Below are 17,500 nucleotides of genomic sequence, written 5' to 3' on the forward strand. Positions count from 1 at the left end.
AAGACTGCATTCGTATGCAAGACTTCGACCCTGACTTCAGCTTCCCATAAAGAGCGATTATTGTACTTTCACGCACAAATTGTCAACCTCGAAAGCAACGTCTGGCAACCACAGCAGGGGGGAGGAGGGTGCCGCCCTGGCGGGCAGTTGGTTAATTGACTGATTTGTGGCCATTAACATTGGCGTCACAACATCTAGGTCATTGAACGTGGCAGGCAACAGAGTTGCCGTGAAGTGACTGAATGATTTAAAGGGACACCTTATTATGTCATCTTGTCATTTCAGGCTCTGAAATGTTTTGACTTGGAAAAAAAAGAGAGTAAAAGGTGAAAGCTAAAATTACAAAGAGCAAAGCCTGAGCTTCATCAGTCACGTGTGGTTTCCATTCTCAAGCTTCATTAAGAATGAAACCTCATGAGGAGGTCTGTTGCTGATTAAAGTTGTTCATTGTTAGTTCCAAAGAGAGCAGTCTCCTGTGCATTGTGTTTTCCACTTCACGTTTGTCTCAATTTCTTATTTCGAAATTGCAATATTCCCTCAGAGCCTGTCACAGGTATTATACCCGAAATTCATAAAAGAAGCTGCACTCAAAAATTTTACGAATTCTATTAGCTAAAATGAATTTTTGACCATATTTCTTATATTTCTGAAACGATAAAGAAATTTTCTCTCATTTCGTCAAAATTTTTCGTTAAGAATTCTGAACGTGAACGCACCAAAATAAATAAATACAATAGCATAAATTAAATCATACAATTTCATTTTACCAAATGATGCGAAAGCCATGTTTTACGCACAAGAAGTTAAAATTTCTCTCCTTGTCTAAACCCAAAAGATCTTTAGTTTCTCCTTTGCAAATTCTGTGACAAGGTTCATGGCGAGGCATGATAATTTCCTTTGCAACGCTATGCGTCTGATATATTATGTTCATTCACTGAAAGCCATACCTAGGCTTACGTAGTCTCATGTTGTTGCATCTAGCTGCTAGTAAAACGGATTGGGCAACAGCAGGAAGTTCCAGAGAGAGAGAGAGAGAGAGAGAGAGAGAGAGAGAGAGAGAGAGAGAGAGATTTCTGTAAACTGGTCACAAGAAGCCACAAGCAAGACTCAAAGTTATAGCTTAGGATACTGTCATAATTGCAGTTCTACTGGAATTCCAACTTAATATTTTTGAAATGGAAATTGAGAGAAAAGAAGGTCAAAGGTAACAGGAGGATGGAACTTTTGCAGCGTTCCATGAAACAAATTGTTAGAGAGAGGGTTGAGGAAAGTAAGATGGAAGAGAGAGAATGTGAACGAAGGTACAGTAAAAAGAATGAAAAAGGTTGCAGCTATGGTCAATAGAAGAGACGATGCCTAAAGAACCTTAAGTAATGCTTACAGTGCACCACGTGAGGTGCACTGACGGCATCCCCCCCCCAGCGCTAACGGGGATTGCTAGTATGATGATTCTAATTAGTTCCTCGATTAGAGCGTTCGTGTAATTTTGGTTCCAGTTGACAGTCTCAGAGAACAAGAGGTTTTCTGAGAACGAAAGTCTCACCTAGTCGAGAATGTGTATGATTATTCTCGGTTCAAACCTTCCATGAAAACTGATGTCCTTCGTCAGGTTTCAGAGATATTTGGCCCAAGAGAAGTCTGTATAGATAACAGCCTTCTTTGAATCTCGAGAGCACAGTGGGTGTCTGTTGTCTGTGTATATTCGAAAAAGACAAAAGAGGATGACTTTGGTTTTTTGTAGCTAAGGAAAACATGTGTTTAAAACAGTATGGTTGTAATGGAACCACATACTGTGAAGTGTTGAAAAATTCAGAACTGATCATCGTCAGAATTAACTGCAATTCTTGACAATATAAAACAGGAGAGCAGCGTTAGTTTCGCAGAAAATTAAGACACATTCACAAAAAAGAAAGAAAGAAAGGAAGCAAAAAGTTTTAGTTAACAAATTAAATGTGATAAAGAATGAATAAAATGTCAATATAAAAAATCAGATTGAGTGATGCTGTGAAATTTTTGCAATTTTTATTTAGTCCTCAGTACTTTTCCCTTTTAAATGACTAATACATTTGGTAACTTGCTGTAACAAAGGTCTCTCAAATAAAAGCTAATATTCAAAAACGTTCTTATAATATTTCCATTTTGCACATTGATCATAAGATATAGGAATGACGAAACAAAATATGAGTTTGAGATACTTTAACTTTCTGAGGACAGATCGAAGTTCAGGAAATGTAGACTTGATGTTAATCTTCTTCAAATGTGATGTGACAAGAAGCAATGCTTGCTGATATGTCAAAGTGTTATGTGGCACAAACTTCACTTTATAACTGTAGACTTGAAACTTATGGCGGAATAAATAAATATCTGTATTTCTACAAAAACCTAATAATTAAAAGATAAAACAACCTTTCACACGTCGTCTTCGAAGGCAACTTATCTGGTATACATTCCACCTTTCAGGCTAAATTCGTCAAGTGTTTTTTTGATTCAGAGAAACAGAGCGCAATAAATTTTTCCTATCGAGACCAGGGGCCACGCTACGTCCTGTATTTGGTGTTCGACAAAATAAATGCTTTACAAAAGACTTGGCAAGTGGAAATGATGGAATGAATGGCCAACATTCGTTCTCGGAGAAAAGGAATATATCCTGAAAATACATTCAGCCGTTGATTCCTTATAGTATTTTATTGATGCAAAGGGAATGTATCAGTTTGAAACCAAATAAACAGGAATAAAATTATTGCTGATAAACATAGATTATATATAAAGAAAGTTCACTACACTTTTATTTCCTTGCAATAAGCTTTCTTATTACTTTTTACTATTATTTAATCAGAATTTCTGGGAACATCTAAGATTTTCACGCTCCAAGAGAATTTTTTCTGAAAAGTTTTCCTTTATTTCTCAAAGGAAAATGCCACAGTCCAGTTAATGTCTACTGCAGAACAGAGTCTGACGGAATCATTTACTGATAAAGCAATTAATGCTATGTTAATTATCTGATAAGGGGTTTTCACTACAGTATGTTAGTTTGCAGTTGGGGATAAGGGTTGATAAATATTCTTTTATAATATATATATATATATATATATATATATATATATATATATATATATATATATATATATATATATATATATATATATTATATATATATATATATATATATATATATATATATATATATATATATATATATATATATATATATATATATTTCTGTGGCTATCACTATATAGCATCTAATACATCCCCCCAAAAAGAATGATTGTTCTAATACTTCAAATATTATAACTGTTGAAACCTTCAATGTTCCAGACTATCTTTTCTTATGTGAGAGTTTATGAGAACTCGTAAGTGCATCGTCATCCTAGTGCCACTGTTGATGCATATTTTACGTCATTAGCAATGCAAGAGAGAGAGAGAGAGAGAGAGAGAGTAAAAGGTTTTCAGCATCAGTAAGAGCCATATAAGTGATGTTTGGTGTTTCTGTACTTGAGGATTTATAAGAATTTTCTTCTTCTCTGAGTGCCGTATATTAACGTGGAAAGAGAGAGAGAGAGAGAGAGAGAGAGAGAGAGAGAGAGAGAGAGAGAGAGAGAGAGGAAGTTAATGATACGCTTTGAAAATAGTTCTCAAACAAAATAATTATATATATATATATATATATATATATATATATATATATATATATATATATATATATATAGAAATCATCAACACACAATTACGTGTTTAATAGAAATAAATTTCTACCTGACATCGGGATCGAACTCAAGATTCTCAAATGAGCAAGGGCAGCATCCACTGGGCCATGCCAAGTCTAAAAGAAGTTGGAACTCTGAGAGCAACTGCACCCAAGGAATTACCTGGGCAAGCTAACTGCTTGCATACCAGCGAGTTTTTCCTAACTCCTGACTCAGCAATGACCCACAGACAACATTTCATCTGAATTATCCTCTGGAGTGAATAAGAGAGAATCATCAACACACAATCACGTGTGGAACAGAAATAAATTCTGACCTGACGCCGGGATCAACCCATCTCTGTGTGGTGCCAAGGGTGCTATCCACTGGGCCACAAGTCTAAAGTAGTTGGAACCTGAGCAACTGCACCTAAGGAATTACTCCAAAGGGGCTTAACTGCTTGCATACCAGCGAGTTTTCCCAACTCTCCCGACTGCAACACCCAATAAACAACATTTCATCTCGAATTATCCTCTGAGGAATAAGATAGAAATCATCAACACACAATCACGTGTGGAACAGAAATAATTGCTGACTCACTACCGGATCGAACCCAGGTCTCCTGTGTGAAAGGCGGCGTTATCCATCAAGCCAGCGTCTAAAAGAAGTTGGAACCTGAGAGCAACTGCACCCAAGGAATTACCTGGGCAAGTTAACCGTTTGGCATACTCAGCGAGTTTTCCCAACTTCCCGACTCAGCAATGACCCAATAGGACAACATTTCATTCGAATTATCCCTTCTGGAGTGAATAAGATAGAAATCATCATCACAATCACGTGTGGAACAGAAATAAATTCTGACTCACGTCGATCGAACTCCAGGCCTCAGGAGCGCGTTATCCACTGGGCCATACAAGTCTAAAAGAAGTTGGAACCTGAGAGCAACTGCACCCAAGGAATTACCTGGGCAAGCTAACTGCTTGCATACCAGCGTGAGTCAGAAATTTATTTCTGTTCCACACGTGATTGTGTCTTGATGATTTCTATCTTATTCACTCAGAAGGGATAATTCGAATGAAATGTTGTCTATTGGGTCATTGCTGAGTCGGGAAGTTGGGGAAGACTCGCTGGTATGCAAGCAGTTAGCTTGCCCAGGTAATTCCTTGGGTGCAGTTGCTCTCAGGTTCCAACTTGAGATCAATACTGGTGGATAACGCCCTTGCTTTCACTCTGAGAGGACTTGGTCTGATCCCGACGAGTCAGAAATTTATTTCTGTTCCACGTGATTGTGTGTTGATGATTTCATCTAGCTCACTAGCGATAATTCAATGAAATGTTGTCTATTGGGTCATTGCTGAGTCGGGAAGTTGGGGAAACTGGCTGGTATGCAAGCAGTTACTTGCCCAGGTAATTCTTTGGTGCAGTTGCTCAGGTTCCAACTTTTAGACTGTATGTATTCAGTGGATAACGCCCTTAGCTTTCCACCTGAGAGACTCCGTCCGATCCCGACGTGATTCAGAAATTTATTTCTGTTCCAAAGATGATTGTGTGTTGATGATTTCTATCTTATTCACCAGAAGGGATAATTCGGAATGAAATGTTGTCTATTGGGTCATTACAGTCGGAAGTTGGGGAAAATCTCGCTGGTATGCAAGCAGTTATTTGCCCAGGTAATTCTTTGCAGTTGCCCTGTGTTCCAAATCTCAGACTTGTATGGCCCAGTGATAACGCCTTGCTTTCCACCTGAGAGACTCCGTTCGATCCCTAATGCGAGTCAGAAATTTATTTCGTTCCACACGTGATTGCAGTGTTTACATTTTGTCTATTTCAGAATAATTAATGAAATGCCAATGTTGTCATTGTGAAGGAGTCGAAGTTGGGGAAAACTCGCAGTACTAAAGCGTTAAGTTTGCCTGACTTGCAGCTGCTCAGGTTCCAATCTCTTTAGACTTGTATGGCCCAGTGATTAACGCTCAGCTTTCACCGAGAGACTGCTCGATCCGTGTAGAAATTTATTTCAGCTCCACACGTGACAGTGTTGACTATTCACCAGAAGGGATAATTTAGTAAACAAGAAATATTGTCGGAAGTTGGGAAAACTGTTGCATGCAAGCAGTTGTCATGTGCCAGCCTGCCCAATCTCTTTAGACTTGTATGGCCTAGTGGATAACGCCTCAGCTTTCACTCAGGAAGTGATCTCTCACGCGAAAGTCAGAAATTTATTTCAGCCCACACGTGACAAAGCCGATGATTTCATCTGAGTTCATTTCAGAAGGATACCTGAATGAAATGTTGTAGCCTCCATTGTCACATGAGTCAGTTGTAGTAGAGCGTGCTAGTTGCTTGCCCAGGTACTGCGTAGTTGTTTCAGGTTCCAACTCTTTTTAGATTTTGTATGTGATAACGCCCAGCTTTTCACTTCCGAGAGAGCCATGATGTGAGTCAGATTTATATATATATATGTATATATATATATATATATATATATATATGTTATATATATATATATATATATATATATATATATATATATATATATATATATATATATATATATAATATAACATAAAATATATATAAAGACACAAACACACACAGCTCTCCGCTGGATGTCGTAAAATTACTGGGCTTCATCTAAGGTATTCATTTATCATACTGCATAATTCAGTTGAGACACCTATAGCAGGAGGTCAAGCAAAGAAGGAGGCAGGGTCACAATTGTCATCAGGGGAGGTGAGAGTACAGCAACATCTTCACTGCTCAGGTGAGATACTTCTGTCTCGCCTGTTTCAGGCACAATTCCTTCAATACTCACAATATAATGAAACATAAGAATTAGTTCAGACAAGTGTTACCCATGAGGTCATTCAGCCAAAGGACCTGGCAGTAAAAGAGTTTAGCAGCAACAGAGGAAACCTTGCGGTGCTGCGATATGAAACACCGTTAGGGAGAGTGGTTGAGAGTCGTGATGGAAGAAAGACATGAATGGAGGCACAGCAAAGGACAAAGAGTGTTGCGTTCAGCTGAAAGGACGCCGCAGTTAAACATAAGGTCGCCTACAGTGTTCACGCGAGGTGCAATTTATTTGCACTGAATTACTCAGACACTGGAAATTACAACGACTGAGTTCGTGCCTCACAATAATAAGAAAGACCGAAAAATTGGTCAACATTATAATTTATGTATGAAGGAGATTTGAATATTTGTTCAAAATTAAATGGTCGTTATCGTTATCATCAAAAGTAATTCCTTTCATTTCAGTTATTATCATTATTCAGAAGACGAATCAGCTGACATTGGAATAAACTCGCCGACTTGAAATTTCCAACATATAAAACACTTGAATGAACAGAAAAGGCAAGCAAAATATTATATATCATTATTAGAAAACAGACAATTAACAAACTGATAACAGAGGTCAAAGTAAACTATTAAATGGCAAGTGAGACTGTAGTTGTAGTAATGCTTCTTTCTCTGACCTTCGAGGATTGATGATGTCTCGCGCTCTTCGTTATTTGTCGCCTGTATCTTCTACTGAAAGAGTAATGCCATTTGCATATTTCGAGAATTTATTTAGTTTATAACGTAATGAATACAGAAGCTCATACAAAGAAGGCTTGCTTCGAAATTAATTCTGTTGTCAAACACGAGTTGCAACGGGAAATTCGGAGTGGGACATTTAGTTCGAAGAATATTTAAAGAAAAAGGGTATCACGCGCACACAGGAGTGATCAACAACACCATATTTTTTGAAGCTTGACTGTTGTTATTCGGGCTTGAAACTATATTAGGCTCTTCCGAATAATACACACACACACACACAATAATAATACTAACGGTACGACAAGGATATCTCATTAAATGTTTTCGAGTCCATAAAAGTGCAGCTGAAATTCACATGTCATTATTACATGCTACACATATTATTATTATTATTATTATTATTCATAAGAGCGAAACTCTTCATACAAGAAGACACCATTGCAATACTAACTTGAAATCAAGTTAGCTTCAAAGAATATTATGGTTTTCATTAGGAAGAAGTAACAGAAGGTAAGAAAACGCAGAATAACAGACTACCATTAAAACCAAAAAATTTATAACAAAAGATTAAATATAAAAACATTGAATACAGCATATCCGTGTTACAGTAAGCACAGTATTTTTTTTGCGAAATATCTGGACCGAGAATGAATGCTCTGTTAGATGTCATTTTAAATAAAGAATTTAATTAGCGCATCGTCATTTCACGAACGTGATTAAAAACGGTGAACCGAACTTCCTTGTTTACTCGCCTTCTTCCTCTCGAAGCATACGAACACAGCTTGTGTTATGCAGCGCTCAGGTGTAGTGAGGCAACAAGTAGGAATCGGCAATTGACATCAGGAATCGACCATACTTCGCAGGCGAAATGTCACGGTGAGTTCGCAGCCCATCATCCACGCCAACCGGCCTGATTCGGGAAAAGCGACCGTGATGTTGCGCCGTTTGGCTTGCTTGCGCCTCCTCGGCTTCAATAGATTTTGTTTCAGTCGTTCGTTCATACCTAGCCAAGCTTGCTCGACAGCCTTCGTTGGCTAGACTTGTTTGCTTGTTACATAGTTTAAGCTTGTTGTTTTCACTTTCGTAATTTCTTTGTTTTCTAGTTTATTTACCAGCTATTTGCAGTGTTTCAAAAGTCTGTTTATATTCATTGCCTTCTGCTTACTGCTTGCTTACTGCATTGCCAGCTGTTTCACTTTCAGCCATTGCTTGCCTCAGCCAGCTGTTGTTGCTTTAACAGCAGCTGCGCTTTGTTTGCGCTGTTGTTTCAGCTGTTATCTGCTTTCTTGCTTCGTTGCATGCCAGTGCGGCTGCTTGCTTGTTTTCGCGTGTTTCAGTTCGTTTCAGCTTCACAGCTTCATTATTACAGATGTCAGCCAACACACAAAGCACTTCATTCGTCCGCCCAGCATTCGTTATTTCTCTTTAAAATGTCTTTTCCAGATCAGTTAAGCCCAGAAACGCTTTTCGTCGTGTTAGTCACAGTCAGCAAAATTTCTCGTAAAAGACATCTTTCCTTTAAAGTCGATAGTGACTGTTTTACATGTTATCATCACCACCAGTACCTTCCGTGTTAGTTTTCAGCATTTGCATAAAACAACAGAATCAACACTTGTTAGCATCTTCGAGAACAAATATCAACATTAGTCATATTTCAAGAGCTTCATGGGATGTCGCGGACAACTCCAGAAACCAAGCGATGCAGCACGATAAATACGATTTGGAATTCAACTTGTATTTCAATATTTTACTTACATTTTTTTCATTTATTAATTTGTTGATTTATCTGTTTTTCTAATAACTGCCTCTCTTCGTATTTTCCATTACCTTCGAATGAACAACATAATACTTGCCTTGGAGTTTAGTTATTTTAAAATCATTTGCAATCGTTTAATTCCGTGGGTTTTATTTGCACAGCTTGATTATAATGATATTTTTCTTGATAGTTATGTCCGTTTTCATATGTTTTGGTTGTTTTTTGCATTTGCAATTTTCTAAAATAAAGCTGACATTTAAAAGAGAGTTACAAATCCTTCACTTATAGTTCCGCCTTCAACACGTTGAAGTTTACATTTAAGAATAAAGAAACTTTAAGGGAATCTCAGCTAGTTTCCAAACGAAGATAATAATAACAATATTGTTTTACCAGTACGTTGCTTAAATATCATGGTAGTTAGTCGATTCAATATTTCAACATTTTGCCATTTTCAATATTCATCTGAAATACCTTCCGTAAAACAAACAACAGTTATTTCGTCTAGCATTTAGCACTGTCAGAAATTGTGAGAGCATTATAATTATAGAGTATATTTATCATATTGCTTTTTCGACACCACGCCTGTGTACTCTGTGTGTGTGCATGCGTGTTTGTTCGCTTGTTCAGTCATACAACTCGTAGATATTCACTCAGTGGTTCGCTGCTAGAGTCAAGTCGTGACGTTGTCAATGATGGCGGGAATGTCATTTTCTCCCGCAGTTTCACGCCCGCTGTCGAAGACATTTTCGTTTATCTTCTGAGTGAATTTGATCAGATTTTAACATTAATGGTTTGACTCATTTGCTGCACATCTGCCACTCCATATTTATCACACAATAAACAGGCACACATAGCTAAACAGCGTCACACAAACATTTCACTGGCCTAAATACTGCGTTATTCTCTTCCAGCACCAGCTCGTTTTCGACAGTTTCTTCAAAACATGCTCTTGAATTACGAGAAGGATTCTTTCCAAATTCTTCACTGCCGCTCGTTCCTGAGGCACTTCAGAAATTACACTTAAAAGGATTTTCTCCAAGAGAGCTTGAAAGAGCCACCGTAATAATAATAAATGGCTAAGATTTAATTACTGGGATGCTCCTCCACGTTAATAATAAAGAACTTTTGAAAAATAGTCAATTTTTAAAATACCGATAAAGAATCAATGAGGCTGTCATCACTGTGTCTGGAGACGATGCAATTTCTGAAAAAATCAAATTAAAGACAGCCAATCATTACCGTAATAAATTTCAGCAGGCAAATTCGCATTGCAACTTATTTTGCTCACTCTTTCTCTCTTCAGTGTAATATGATGATTAATGTTGCGTTCCACAAGAAAATGAATTATCACATTGTAATCTATCCGACCAAGTAAAGTTCGTCAGCAACCGAGTGTTCGTGCGAAAATAGTCACAACAATTTAACATTACTGTTTTCATGTCGGTCAGTAGTTCAGAATTCAGGGTTATGTTCAGAATACTCAATACTTCTAACGACAAATCACGCCGTGAGAGAGAGAGAGAGAGAGAGAGAGAGAGAGAGAGAGAGTAGCAGCAGAGAGAGTATATTTAGCTGGTGAAATTAAAGCTCATTTTAACAGATTACATGATATCATGAACAAAATATACTTCATCTGGCTTTCCCTTAGGTTGATTCTGTTTTGTCTTCCAGTTGTGTTCTTTGGGAAGGAGAGTTTTACACCGGATGAAAATAATGAGTCAATGGACATTACGTCAAGTGTCTCACCTCGCCCCCTCTCTCTCTCTCATAGAATTGAGACATTTACTATTATTAAGAGGCTTGAATAATTCAGTCAGCAAGCATAAGACATATCAGTTCGACATTCAATCGTAGGAACACGGAATTGAGACAGAGTGTTAATGTATTTTCTGTGAGAAATTTTCAATAGGTTAAAAGAACAAAAGAACCACTTATCACTTCAGGCAGTAGTATGATGAATATACTATGGTGCTTCATAAAATTAAAGAATTGAAGTGCCACACAAGTTTCGCCACTGAAGCCACAGAAAATTGAAAGTAAATTGACAGTTGTCTCACTCAGATAACAGAATGTAATAGATATTCATTGCAGATTCATGGAAAAGTTATGTATACCTTATATACATAGAAGATACATGATTAGGCTGCATGTTTACTTTATTATTATTATTATTATTATTATTATTATTATTATTAAAATTGTTATTATTATTATTATTATTATTATTACTTCAGAAGGAAGATTACCGACACAACACGCATTTTCGAAAATCAGTCAATTTAAATAGATGCAAAAATATAAAGTTGAGCTCGCTAATCAGTAAATCTTTAAATTATGCAAATCGTGTCATTTTTGCACATAGAAAACGATTCACCACTGTACTGTTTATGTCAGCACAGACTTTTTCATGGACGCCCGTGATGCTGGGCGACAGCGAGATACGAAAGGCCCTCCCGATCACAAGACGAATGAAGAATGAGTAATATATGTAAACAGTATATTGTACATGAGCAAACATAAGGGATCAACGAATGCAGATAGAAGATTAAATGCAGAATTTACCCAAATATTGGTCAAAAGGAATCGAGTTCATCAGTACGACACACGGATATATTGAATGACGAAATAAAAATAAATAAAATAAATATGAATGCATCAATAACAAGGAAGAATGGCCGTAATAATCAATATAGCAATAAGATGGAAAATGACATCGACGTGCCGTTATTGAATAGTTCATGATGAAAAATAACATATGATGCCGAAACATTATAGCAGTGTATATACTTATAAATATTCATGTTATTACATACATATGTATGTATATATATATATATATACATATATATATATATATATATATATATATATATATATATATATATATATATATATATATATATATATATACAGTTATATATTGTTATATATATATTATATATACATATATATACATATATACATACATATATATATACATAAACATATGTATATATTAAGGTATATATATATATATAAGCCAGGTGCAGAATAGATAGAAATTGGGGCCGAAAAAGAGAGAGAGAGTAGATAGAAAGAAAAGTTAGAGGAGAGAGCGAGAAGAGAACAGAGCAAGAACGGCCAAAAAGCTGCTGTGTCGTGTTGACACTGAGACAACATCAGTATAATGTTTGCCATAAACAGTCAAAATGGGAAAGACGGCCCGAAGCTTTCGCAAATGTCTAAATGTTAGCACCAGCCGATTTCTAGTCTCGTTTTCCTCCGGCGCCGTGAAGTTCCAGGAATTTCCAAGGACCTTCTTCTTCAACCTCCAATACTATGTGTGGCGGGTCTTCTCACATTCTCTCAAGATCGCCTTCCATCAAGTTCAAGGATTTGAACACACCACTGCTAACAAGCTACTGAAAGGGGAAATAATCCTTCTCAATAAGGCCAGAAGGAGGTGGAGATCAGCAGATAGCAAAGCTCGAGGGTTCAACGAAGAGAGAGTCCTTCAAGGGAGCATTTCTCCCACGCACTTTCATACACGATTCAAAGAGGGATCTGCTCATCATTGCAACTTGTACCGACCATAATATTGCTATTTATCAGCGAAGAAATACCGATCCACCATATCTTTCTGAGATATCAATATTTAAAAGGAATAAATATACAAAGATAGCTATTATCATTCGCGAAGTATTCGAAAGACACCAAAGAAACCGCGTAAGAAGAAAGACTAAAGCCCATAAACATATGACGATAAAAGAATATACCTGTTGGGTATAGCTGCAGTGATCCATATGACGAACAAAACATTACGAATATCAGTGCAATTAGTTGCTACAGTGAACGAAAATTTAGCAAACGAACTTAGATAAGATTTATTTCAATATATCAGAAGAAATAAAATACCTAATAATAAGCAGCTACAATAGCAATCGTCGAGCGTGAATAAACAGTTTATAAACGAGCGCCAAAACACAACAAATTGAGCACGTCGACAGCGAGGTCAGTGTATCGAGTGACAAGAAAACAAGTACAAATTCGGTCAGCACTTTGTGCGGAAAAACCACAGCGAAAAAAAAAAAAAATAACTTCAGACGTAGCTAAAGATTTCACGCGACGAACAACATTTGGGCGATAATACGATGTCACCATTGTTCACTTCTCCATGAAGATATTTTGGGTATCTTCGCTATAAGATTGAAATTAAGAAAACTCTTCAGTGAATAAAATAGCATTATCTTTCTCTATGGTAAATTAACATAGCAAATAATTAGATAGGGAATTGTTTTTTTTACTGTTGGTTATTTGAAAAGTTATATATGAATTCTTACGTACTTATTATAATGAATCTGACATGATGTCTGATTCTCATATAAGCATTTATTTTGAGTATTGAAAAGGTTTTAATTGCGCATCTCGAATCAATAGAGAATTTACTTGTGTGACACTTCGACAGCTTTTGTCTGGCATAATATAACGAAAATTTTTTGATTGATTTATTTCCGAGCGAAATTTTGTGATACGCAACTATATTTGATTAGTCACATACACATCATTAGCATCGTCGACGAAGTCGAATTTCAAGACACTCTACTGCCAGTGCAAGCGAAATAACACACATTAGTCAATTAGTTCAAAATAGTGTTAATTATTTCAATACTATTAACAATAATAATAATAGTAACAATACACACACTAATACTTCGCACATTACAATTTTTTAATATGAAGAAGGCCAAAACAGTAATACAAATACCAAGCTGTGGACAGTGATGATCTAATCTCGACAAAAGTTAATTTGTTTATGCCGAAAATCATACGAGATTTCTTAGAACAGATGATAAATGAAGCCTGTTGTCGTCAACATGGAGACGCATTACAAACTTCTTGAATTGTTTTAGCACTATGTAGATTTAAAGAGTTTAATGATACCGAACTGCAACAGACTGACGGTTTATATAATTTGATTTTACCCATAATATAACAATTGCCACTCCAGATTTGCTTTTAGAATACGAGCGTTAGCATGAGAAGACAGGTATTACTATAGAGTAAGTTGGGTGCCCAGAAATTGCTGAAGTTAGGCATTGTTACCATGCAAAGTCATTTGGAACGATACATTCTTGTTAGTGCTTTCAGAAAATAATGATCCAGACATTGGATAATGAAATTAAAGGAAAAGAGATGTCTATCCAAGAAATTGTAAACAACAGAAGCACACGAAAGGAGTCACACAATCCTACTCTAACTGAATAATAAACCTATGATACCCAGATACGCACAGACAAATACTTCCAGCAATAGCAACAAAATACTTCAAAGAAAATGGGAACTGATCAAAGGAAGAACACCAGCAAAGAAAACACAAACCTTATGTCACAACCATTCAAGTGAATTACTCCAGCCAGCAAGTAGTATCTGCAGTCGTGAAAATTGTGTATACAACATTTGAGCAATGAGTGTAGAAAACCTACCCGCACGGCTCGTAAGAAATATTACTTCTAACAGACTGCTGGTTTAAAATACGCAGCGAAATAAAGAAATAGTTGAATTGCAACATTCACATCAAATAGTTCAACAATGACAGTTTATTCTCACACAGAATACTTCTTCCTTCAAGAAGATAAATAGTAGTGACCATCTCGCATCAATATTGCAGAGTAAAGAAGTTGCATGGATGAAGAAGAAATAACAGAGTGATTTATCATTGTACCTCCAATACAGAATAAATTATGGGACTGTAATGTACATATGATAAACATATTGTTACTAGTGTTATTGAACACACTAGGGGTCAAAGAAGATGGTCAGCTGTAACAGAGTTTAGTAATGTGAACTTAGAATATCTTTCGTCGCTAAAACTGCTGAGTTTTATAGTTCTGTGTGTGCCACTCATATAAATAATGAAAGAAATGGAATTACATGAATTGTGCCGAGAAGGAAGAATTAACTCACACAAAGACAATAAAAGAGCAAAGCTTACATGCTGTTTCACCTAAATTCGACACTCTGCTGACACGACTTCTCAACAAAGGACAAAGATTACAGAAAAGAACTGAACAGATAATAACAACAAATAGTGGTATGTTTTAAAGATAATTTATACTATAGACAGAAAGCTGTTATTTAACATCCGCAGCGTACTCAACAAAAGAATAGCAGGATCTCTCCAGTGGGCCTTCTGAACAAGACATTTTATGAGATAATTATGCAGAGATAAATACAGAACATTACAAATGTAGTAATTGAAGGAGTAATGAGGTAATGTTGTTAAACAAAATAAATAAAAGCAGATATAAATATAAGTGGTCAGTAGTAACTGAAGAAATAGCATGTGATGCAAAGAATATCAGTTATTTTTGCAGAATAAAGATGAGTATGTGTGTTACTGCCGATGACATTAAAGTGTTACCAATACTAAACAGTATTGTAATTCAGTATTTAACAAAAATATATTCATGTAGAAAGAAGAGATAGTTAAAGATGTTCTTTCATTTCAAATGAGTTACAGAATTTGGGTCAGAATGGGATAATTTAGTCTCATTGCTTAGGGTGAGCTACTTCAGAAGTTTATGTCCAGAACTGTTTCAGAGCTAACAAATCAACATTTATGAGGCATATCTTTTTGTAAAAGGAATACCTATTATCAATTCATTACAACATTGTAAATATTACATTTTTCTTCTGTAATGGTCAAACACTGAATTGCTAAAGAAAGGACAAAACAGATTTCTGCAGCCAGCATAGATTACCCATTAGAAAATACAGAAGATGCATAGTACAGTGGAAAGATGTCAGAACAAATGTTCCCAAGGCATGTGTCAGACATGATGGAAGGTCAAAATTCATTTTATTTCCTAACAGCAGATCAGTTAATAAAAGTTGTGCCACTTAGTTGATACTCTGACAGAAGAAATGAAGATGGGCAGTCGCCTTCACTCCATACTTCCACACATTGTTCCAAGATGGAAATTGGAGACTTGCATAGAATTATAGAAAGTTAAACATTATCCTGAGAATAATGCCAGTGATTCAAGATATGTTACCAGTTAGAGGTGCAAGCGATATTTTCATCTTTGTGATTATTTAGTGATACGGCAAGTACTTCCAGACGAATATTTGTTACCATGAACACTTGCACTTGAAGTCATGCCATTTGGAGCCTCTTTGGCTTGTTAGATTAATGCTTCAAATATTAGATATAGAATGTTGCAAAGTTTAGATGATGTTATCATTTTTAGCAAAAGATTTAGAAAAGTCACCAAATATAAAGTAGTCTGAAAGATTAATATGAGCAGATTAAAATCACTCTAATGAAATCTTGGAATACTTAGACATGTAATAGTGACATGTTTCAGATGTAAGCAGCAAATATAATAGTTGAATATCCAGCCTGTCAATTCTGAAAAGCATTGGAGAGATTCTAGAATATAGGTTATTATAGACTTTCAAAGGTTTGTTACACACAAATTATTAACAGACTCAATAAAGAAAGATGAAAAGTCAATATGACACAGAACAAGAGACAAAGCCAAACACTAAATGACTAGAATTTGCACCAATGAGTGATTTATTTAGTTTGTGATGATTATGCTGGTTAGGCTGTATTATTACAAAGAGCAAAATAAGAATGAGAGCAGTATATATTATGCCAGCAGAAAGGAATGCAGAGCAGTACTTAGGCTATCGTTACAGAATGTTTGTGAATTACTAAGTTCAAGTGAAACAGATTGCTACTCTTAGACATAAGCCTATGTATCACAAACTGCCTCTGTGATTTGTTTAAGAGAACTTTTACAGTCAACATGAAGTTCACAGATGGCTCACAAGTGTTGTAGTTCTGCACTGCAATCTAGATCCTGCGGTGTTTCACACTACATTTATTGTTCAAAGAAGAAACAGAAAATGTAGCAATACTAATACTCTTGTTTTAGTGCCAAAACAAGGGTGATTTCCAGATTTGAAAGAGCAGAATAGTGTCATGAAGGTCGGATACAGAAATCAGGCATATAATAGAGCAATTGATGACAGATGGTTCCTAAAACCCGATTTTGTTTTAATCATCGGACATTGTATGTTATCAACAGAAGAATGGTTACTCTCGATCATAGCATCTCGAAAAGCATCAGAGTTTTAGTCCAACACATCACAGCAAAGTTAAAGCAGACATCCAGGAATCAAAAGACACCAGAACAGAAACCATTTGGGTCTCAGTGAGATGCCAAGAATTTCTCAGAGCCAAAATATAGTTTGTAACGACATAGCAGTAACGCAACCAAAGCCTCCGAGTCACTGTCTGAGTTGACCATTGCGTCATCTTTTACGTGACTTTTGAAACCATTTCCCCGCTGGTCTCGAGCTGGGAATAAAACAATATTAAGTCTTTAAATATTCAACAAGATATGTAGAAGAACAGCAGAAATAGAGATGTAAATACAGTGAGCAGAAGTTTCAGTCCAGAATTATTACGAGACATGTCCTTGCTCTTCTTTCTGATAATTTACGCAGCAGTAATTTACTAGTGAAT

The 17,500-nt window shown here is 36.1% G+C and overlaps 1 protein-coding gene across 1 annotated transcript in view; it reads left to right on the forward strand.

Annotated features, from left to right (window-relative positions):
- Positions 1–17,500, forward strand: part of LOC136846232 (mucin-2-like) — a 194,396-nt gene that overhangs the window by 18,540 nt on the left and 158,356 nt on the right. The window lies entirely within an intron of this gene.

Source organism: Macrobrachium rosenbergii, chromosome 15 (genome assembly GCF_040412425.1).
Source record: "Macrobrachium rosenbergii isolate ZJJX-2024 chromosome 15, ASM4041242v1, whole genome shotgun sequence".
Classification (NCBI taxonomy): Eukaryota; Metazoa; Arthropoda; class Malacostraca; order Decapoda; family Palaemonidae; genus Macrobrachium; species Macrobrachium rosenbergii.